The following is an 8,892-nucleotide window of genomic DNA, read 5'->3' on the forward strand; positions in this document are numbered from 1 at the left end:
AATGTTGTTTCCTCAGAAGTTAATCTTGGGAATCCATAACATTAAGACTAAAAATAGCCTTTCTAGAGAGTAAAAGAATTTTTCTCTTAACACTTTTTCTGTGAAACATGGTATAGCACATCTGTTGATCTAAAGAGAACATAGCTTTGAGACTGATGGTTCAGGGAAAAATTAGAAGTTATTGTCCAGGCTCCTTCAGACGGGGCCCACATGAAATAATTTGTTCCTTACATAGTTTTTAAGCATTTCATCCTACCTATTTTCATGTCTACCCCATGGTAGTGATTTAATGAGTGATATAATTTAAGTGATTCATGAGAACATTAGTGCCCAAAGGACTATTGCTCTTCATGAAAAATGAGTCAGTGTCAGTGTGCCCTTTTAGAATTTAACCAATATTTCATAATTTCCCACTGACTTAAAATGCAGTTGCCTCATTTGTAAAATTACAAGGCTTATAGTAAGTGTCTGGAGGGAGATGCCTTCATTTCTGGGTAATTTCTTTTCTTCTTTAGAATTTGATTTTACTCAGCATACAGCAAAATTTAAATGAATCACTGTTTTAAGAGATGTTCTATTATCAATTAATCTAGTCCTCCATCTTTGTCATCTCATTATTTTTATTACCAAAGCTGGTACTTATATACAGGAATAAATCTGTAACATTTTTAGAATTAGCTTGTCGGTTTCTGTGAAAATTGTTTTGTTTTCATTATGGGGGGAAGAGAAAGAAATTATTAATGCATGAAAAAATTATTGTCTATAAAATCAAAAATCAGTGTCTCCCCTAGGGTATGCAGATCCAGGAAAATTTTTATGGGAGTCCATTTATACAATCAGGTATATATGTGCATGTGTATGTGTGTATATGCCATTTGACTAGCATGTTACAAAATTCCTGAGCCAGAATCAGATGTAGGGATTTATTAAGGAATATTTAGAACTGTGTACAAAGAGAAAGTATTAATTACTTATTTACTGTCCAATCAGAGTACCTGAAGTTTTGTTTTTACTATCCAGGCATTCCTCCACTCTATCAGGCACAGGGATTATATCTTATTGTTCTTTGTATAGACTGTTCATGTTGAAGTGTTGCCTCTGCAGTTCCTTAGTACCAATTCCTTACAACATTTTAAAGAATTTTTCATGATGTTGCATAATTGATCAAATCGTCCATGTGTAATGGCTTCCTATGAATCTCTCAAAGATACTTTCTTGATAATGATCACAGCCATAAGTCTGATGACCAGAATATGTATAAGTGCAAATAATTATTTCTTTTGTGGTCATGTCAAAATGATTATTTCAATGTTTTAACATATGTACAGAACTATACATTTTCTGACTATGTCTTCCCTTGAATTTGTTAGGCCATAATCACTGCACTGCTGAAATGTGTAGTTCTTGAAATTATCCACATCCCTGCCCTCCACCTACTATTACAAATAATAGACTGTTAAGAGTGTACAATGAAGAATATAAAGTTGTGTAATGCAATGAATTATAAATTTAATTAAAGGAAGACAAGTTTCCATCCATATTCTTAGAGATGCACACAAAATAATGATTAGACCATCCAAGAAATCAGTGAATAATTTAAAACCATACTGCCAAGCCTCAAAACTCTACACACTTCAAAATCTGTTGATATTGATATGAAAATATGAATAATAAAAATCAACTTTGTAGGGTTTCTGTGAAGATTCAAGAATTCAAAATGTATAAAGTACATAGAAGATGGGCTATGCACTATGTATAATTAGAGTGTTCACTTTCATTATGATTATGAAGCTTAGCTTTCCAAGTTCTGCTATGATTCAAAAATAGTAATCCCACTGGTTTTCACTCACAATATAGCTGTATAACTGTGTTAAAATATGAAGTTCTTTTGGTGAGTGATTGAAATTATGTCAGCACTGCTGCTCCTACTAGTTTACCATGGAGATCAGTGTCTCGGTATGACATTTCCAAATCCTTAAATAATTTAATAAATAAAATAAATAAAACTTTCATAGCAACTTGAAAATGTGGGCCCAATGATGAAAAGAGAAATAGGATACCTCTTTGGTTGTGAATACATTTGAGGTCATTTTGGAAGAGAGAAATAAAAATCAGTTCTAGTGGAAATGAGAAGGAAAATGCTTTCACTGGCAAAAAAGAAAATCAATAATGAAAAGACAAGTCATTCAGAATCCAAAGATTTAGAATATGTTATCATCCTAGCTACATGTTATGAAAGGCAGGTTATAATGTTTTTATCGGCAAAGCTCCCTCTTCTTTCAGTACTCTCTCTCTTTTTTGTCTCTTACTTGTAACTTTAAAGGAAACTGGACACTTTATATACTCATTTATAAATACAATGAAATAATTAGCCCAGTGAAAAATACAATGTTTGAGACTCTAACTATAGCCTTTAAAGCCTCTACCCTCTGTCACTATTTTGCTTTCTACTTCTCTTCCAAGAACTTCTACCCAGTCTTGATCCAGCCACACTAGTTACATTCTGCCTATCATAAATGCACCTACAAAATCTCATTCCCTGAGTGCTCTGTATCTCCCAATGTCTTATAACTTTCCCTTTGCTATTACCCTTTTCTATTATCTCCACTCTCCATTTTACCTGAGACTTACCAACAAATATAATTACCATCTCCTCAGCAAAAGCTTTCACAGATTACCCAGATAGCATTCTTAAAATACCTCCCACTCTGACAATGTGTTCATGTGATTTTACTTACTAAAATATGTATCCCTTTATTTATATTCATCTTCAACATATTTCATTCATTTGATTTCATCATTTCTTTGAAGGTAATTTTTTTCTTCTGGTGCACTTTAGGCTAAACTGGGAAATGGAAAATAGCAGAGGGAATGAAGAACGAATTTCAGGATGATAATTTAACCTGTCATACTCCATAGAAAACTCTTTTTAGCATTAGACACCACTGTGACATGCAAAGCATCATAATCCATCCATCCAGTTGGAACCAGCATAAACAATAAAAGCATAAGCAGGTAATGAAGTAACTAACTAACATGCTTAGATCAAGCTCTGATTATCAAATGGATGCAAAGTTCAGGGCATATCAAAATGAGTATCATTTTATATGCATATTTGAACAACTAATAGTGAGGAAGATATAGAAATGTAAGAGAATGTCATTCTAACCAACATAAAATGAAGGAAGGATAATAAGGAGAAGTAATAAAGAAAATTCCACAGAACAAGGATGAGCAAAAATTCACACTATGCATAATGAGTGCACTTGGAAAGAGGTAATGCCCAGAGATTTTTGAGAAAAAAATGTGATTTTGTCAGACTTCTGATGTAATAAATGTAGTTCCTGAATTATTTAAGTTGGAAATCAGCTCTGTACTGTATTCTTTCAGATATATAGAGAAATTTGTTTCATCCTCTTCATACATTGACAATGTGTTTCTGAAAATTCTTTGACCAATTGTTGCAATTACTAAAAGCCAAGTTACTATTAGGACAACAGTTACACTGCCTGAAAACTGAAAACATTGGGATTCGCTTCACTTTAGCTTGTCAAAATCAACATAGAACACAAAATGGAAAGTTAAGCAATAATTATTGGGAGAATTCTGCAAGATTCTATTCTTTAAACTAGTAGGAATGAAAAGGATAGATGACATTTTGTGTTTAATTATTCTACTGCTGGATATTATGATTTCTTTCAACTTTTATACCAATACTACATTCCACAATGAAGCATTTGAAATGAAAATCATTGAAATGTGTTTGAGTTAGAGTGTGTGATGGGATAGATACATTCAGTGTGGTTTACTACAATGTGGTCAGAATAGCTTTATTACCAATGTTGGGTTCACAAATTCTTGAAGTGATTAGATCAGCAATACCAGATCCTCATTTCTTATGCTATTTCTTAGAGATAAAGGAACTACTTGACAATTAGAACCTCTGTTTAATGGGAAAGGATATTAAGAAGCAATCTCTGCTATGTTAAGTTGGATAGTTGATGGTAAAGCAAGAAAAAGGAACAGGAAAAGCACCTTAGTGAGTGTATGCCTTTGTTAGACACCAGTCTAACAAATAATGTTCCTTATAACATTATGATCAAATATTAATATCTAATATATTTCCCATCAGGATTTGAATGAAATCTTATGTGCCTTCTGCTTATTCTTTCTATTTTAGAGCTGGCACGTAAAATTAGAGACAAAAAGAACACTTAGTGCTTTTACACATAATGTTCAATTGGCATTTTTGTAGTGTTGAGTTACTAGGGGAAATTGAAATATTTTACAGTTAATACATTTGCTACAGATGCCACTTGAGAACATGAACATGATAAAACATGACTGTAGAAATGACAAAAATATGTGTCCAAATTTGAGTCTTCATCAATGATTATATGAACGTAATTATTTGTAATAAGATATAAAGTCAAGAAAAATTTTTTTAAAACCAAGTAGATAGAAGTATAACACTCTTTGGAAGCCTACTTCTAACTTGCTTGTAAGTCAGGGTACTCTTCCCTCTGTAGGAAATGGCCAAATAAGTTCAATAGATCTGCATCTTTGGCTTGGTATTGCTAGTACTATGATGTCTGAGAGTACATTTTGGTTGAGCAAAACAGAAGACATGTCCATTAGTGACTCTCTTATGGAACTCTCCTCACTCGTATGCCCTATTTGTTTGGTATGAGATGGTCACCTGACACAAGAAGAACTCATCCATAGCAGTACTGGGGTAATTACACTTTATTTACCAAGAAACTCAACAAGTGACTCTTAATTCTGTATCAGATGTAAACGGACACATCTCAGACTTTTTAAACATGATTAAGTCTTCCTGTCCTGTTAGTCACTGAGATGAGCATCAACTAGAAAATTTACACTTGGAATAGTTTTTAAAAGTTTCTCTTGTTAATTTGTATGCAAATTAGCATACAAATCATAATTTGTATGATTTTAGAAATCATAGTGTGGGTGTCAAGCATTATAGCAGCTAAAATATCTTCCCATATTGTATCAGATTTATGACAACACATAAATTGATCTTGCTTTAATTTACATATGAAAAAACTGAATCATCAAATTGGAGGGTAAGTGTGATCTAAAATTGAAACATAATTTCCAAAATCACATTCATATTTTATCTCTAAAATTATTTCATCTGTTTACATTTTTGAATCCTACAAATGTTTGCCTTGCAAAATTAACTGCTTTCTTCTTATAATTATATTACTGTAAGTATAAAATTTTATTTTATATCAGAAACCATCCCCAATTTCTTTCATAGTTTTCTCAGGGCATTTTTCATGTCTTTATTCCTGAAACTACAAATGAAAGGATTGAGCAGGGGAGCGAGGATGGTAAAAAATATTGCCACCATTTTGTCAAAGGAGAAGGTTAATGGAGGTAGTGCATATATAAAAATGCATGGGATAAACAACAAAACCACAACATGTGGGACCCACATGTGGAGAGAGATTTTCGCTGCCCTTCAGAACTGTGTTTTCTCAAAGAGAACAAGATAACACAATAGGAGACAAGCAAAAAGGAAAAGATTATAATGCAGACAGACCCACTACTATCTATCACCAGGAAGGCAAAGATATGAGTGTCAGTGCATGCCAACTTCAGTAATGGGTACAAATCACACATGAAATGATAATGACATTTGGGCCACAAAACAGCAGCGGGAAAGTGAAGAGATTTTGTATAATGGAATGCAAGAAGCCCAATGTCCAGGCTATCCCAATCAGAGTGCCACACAGCCTCTAATTCATGAAGGAAGAGTACTGCAGAGGCTCACAAATGGCCACTTAATGGTCATAGGTCATCTACCCCACCAAAGAAGTGTTCAGCAAAGAGCTTCATCATGTATCTTTCAAAAGAGATGATCTTCTCAGAGAAGAAGTTCAAAGTCACCTTTGGTATGAGGACAGAAGAGAAGCAGGCATCAACAAAGGACAGAAAAGCCATGAAGAAGTACATGGGAGAATCCAGCAGTGCATGTGACGGTCAGTATAATGAGCATGTTTCCTCCAATTATGGCAATGTAGACAAACAAAAATAGAACAAATACTATTTTCTCAACTTTTGGATTCTGTGAAAATCCCACTAGGATGAGCTCAGTAACAGAGCTCTGGTTTTGCATGATTCCCTAGGAATTGATGAAAGTAAAACAGCAGTGGTATAGATTGGCAATTATTAAAAAAATCACATTGATTCAAATCATTTTATAATATCATAGTCTTTGACTAGTTCATGTGTATCTATACAAACATATCTGAGTTATTTCATTATCACTAGGAACATAATATGAGAAATGTGTTGGAAGCAGTAGCTGAAAATCAAGTAGAATTAATGCAGAGATAAATTAGTGAAAAACTGTGTCAGTCAGATTTTCATGTTGGGAAAAGGAGAGCATCCACATGTGAAGGAGAAGACACACAGCTCTTAATCCAGTGTCAGTCTCAATCACTGCCTAGAGGCTTCCTGAACTGAATTATTGGGAAGCATTTTGAAACCAAAAAGAACTTATAGGAAATGGGTTATAATTTATTAATAATGCCTAGCTTGTAACAGATGGATTAACAGACATCCTTTATCCAGAGACAGTCTCATCTACAAACAGAAGAAAAACATGCATTTTAAGACCTGAGAAATAAAAGTATCTTTTTAAAATTTTGAAATCCTTAACCCTTTAAATGAATTCATTCTTTGTAAAAAAGAAAAAGCTGTAGATCACCTAACTCTATACCAATGCCTAAGTGTGTATGAAGTATTGACATTTCACATTTAATTCATCATTTCAAAATGTGACCAGAACTTTACAAAAATATGCATATTCTCATGATAATGCATGAGAATAAAATGGAGAGAGCAAATAAAGCAATGCTATGCTTTAATAATGCAAATAAAGCAATGCTATGGATCTACTGCCTAGGATTCAGTTATCGAGACCTGGTGGGAAGTTAACAAAGGACAGTGTTAATTTCAAGGAAACAACTGATGCTCCAGGGGAGTTTACCATAGAAGTTCTGACTTCCACATCCACCTTCTCTCACTGGATCCACAGGGAAAGGAGTTGAGATTTTTATTTCACCATAGTAACTTCAGAATATATGGTGTCTTCCTATAGTCTCCATCCATCTAGAAATGGCAGTTCTACCTTACTCCTTTTGTCATGTGTGAATGAGACATCTTGATAAAACAGAGAGAACAAATTTTGTACAGTCACAGCCAAAGCAATTGCCTATGTATGCAAATTGTCAACAACGCATACATAGGGAAGAGAAACAGAGGTTGAATATAATACAGAGTCTCAAGATTTTATTTGCCAATTATTTATACAATGTGAACTTGTTTAAGAAAATAAAATTCTTGAACATATATGATTTTAAAATGCATGACATTGTAAAAGAGATGTTCATAAATAGCTTACCTGGTCATCTTCAAGGAGTATTATAAGGGTCAAATTTGAAAATGTAAAATTGTTACTCATAGGCCTGGCATGGAAGTGTCTGCCTATAATTCTAGTTTCTCAATAAGCAGAGATCAGGAGGATTAGAGTTCAAAACTAACCCAGCCTAATGTTATAGAGATACCCCATCTCAACAAACAAGCCAACATGGCAGCTCATATCTGTGCTATATAAGAGGCATATATCAGAACATTTCAGAAAAATATGGAAGAGTAATTGAATAAAAATAAGCTGCTTTTTATGATTGCCTCTTAGAGGTAACCAACACAATTTTAAGTTTTTTTTTTTTTTTTTTTTCATTTTTCTTTTATTATTCATATGTGCATACAAGGCTTGGTTCATTTCTCCCCCCTGCCCCCACCCCCTCCCTTACCACCCACTCCGCCCCCTCCCGCTCCCCCCCTCAATACCCAGCAGAAACTATTTTGCCCTTATCTCTAATTTTGTTGTAGAGAGAGTATAAGCAATAATAGGAAGGAACAAGGGGTTTTGCTGGTTGAGATAAGGATAGCTATACAGGGCATTGACTCACATTGATTTCCTGTGTGTGGGTGTTACCTTCTAGGTTAATTCTTTTTGATCTAACCTTTTCTCTAGTTCCTGGTCCCCTTTTCCTATTGGCCTCAGTTGCTTTAAGGTATCTGCTTTAGTTTCTCTGCGTTAAGGGCAACAAATGCTAGCTAGTTTTTTAGGTGTCTTACCTATCCTCACCCCTCCCTTGTGTGCTCTCGCTTTTATCATGTGCTCATTTTAAGTTTTGAAAATAAAAACATATACTATTATGTATATTCATATCTGTCCTTCTGCTCACTTTAAAACAGCCATTTCCATTGTGCTCTCAGGTTCCTTCCTAACACTTGTCAACATTGTGAACCCTGTATCTACTCACATGTTATCTTCAAGGAAATAAGAAAATGAGAAGAAACAAACCTTAGTGGTCATTGGATCAGATAACAACCTTATTCTATAAAGAAGATCAGTGTACAGATTAGCAGTGATAAGTTTAGAGTAGAGCCAAAGCAGGAAGGACAAAATCTTGATATGCACAAGGACAAGTGCGCTAGACTCAAATCCAGGCTCTTCTACTCCTTCTATGGACCAGATCAGGTTACTTAACGTTCTCTAAATGTTATAGAAGTTCCACTCGTATATATGGGTATAACAGGAAGATTTTTGGTGAGAATCTTTTTGATGAGGTGAAAGCATGAGTGCAGTCGGAAGCCCAGGAAAGATGAGTGGTGAGCACAAGCACTACAGCCATTGAACAGACCAGAAATGACAACATTTGTACTATAAATTCCTGTATTACCATGTCCAAGGCTGATAAGTGCTTTCCTTTCTTCTCTTATTTGCAAATGGAAAAGGTTTTATTGGATTAGTTGCAGTGCAGAAATGACATGTTTAAGGTGCATAAC

The 8,892-nt window shown here is 34.3% G+C and overlaps 1 pseudogene; it reads right to left on the minus strand.

Annotated features, from left to right (window-relative positions):
• Positions 1–5,248: 5,248 nt before the first annotated feature.
• On the minus strand, positions 5,249–6,148 carry LOC109703204 (olfactory receptor 4C15-like; annotated as a pseudogene).
• Between the last annotated feature and the right edge of the window lie 2,744 nt (positions 6,149–8,892).

Source organism: Castor canadensis, chromosome 1 (assembly GCF_047511655.1).
Source record: "Castor canadensis chromosome 1, mCasCan1.hap1v2, whole genome shotgun sequence".
In the NCBI taxonomy this organism is placed as follows: domain Eukaryota; kingdom Metazoa; phylum Chordata; class Mammalia; order Rodentia; family Castoridae; genus Castor; species Castor canadensis.